We start from the raw sequence: 312 nt of genomic DNA on the forward strand, positions 1-312 counted from the left end.
TAATTAAAATCAATCATCATATATTTATGTATAAATATATGTGTTGTTTAATTCATTTTTAATATGTATTTTATATTCAATATATATTTTATATTAGAAACTAATTTTGATAGCTAATTTTAGTATAGGTTGATATTAATATCTAACGTTACATAAATAATTAAAGGGTAAATACTCTATCCGGCCCATAAGACATAACGTATCTTAATCATTCTTAAACCTTAATCAGGCCTCACCCATTAAAAAAAATGATGGATCGACTCCTACTATTAGATGATAAAAGATTGCTGCTGACATGTCAAGTAATCCTGT

The sequence above is a fragment of the Arachis ipaensis genome, chromosome B03 (genome assembly GCF_000816755.2).
Source record: "Arachis ipaensis cultivar K30076 chromosome B03, Araip1.1, whole genome shotgun sequence".
NCBI lineage: Eukaryota > Viridiplantae > Streptophyta > Magnoliopsida > Fabales > Fabaceae > Arachis > Arachis ipaensis.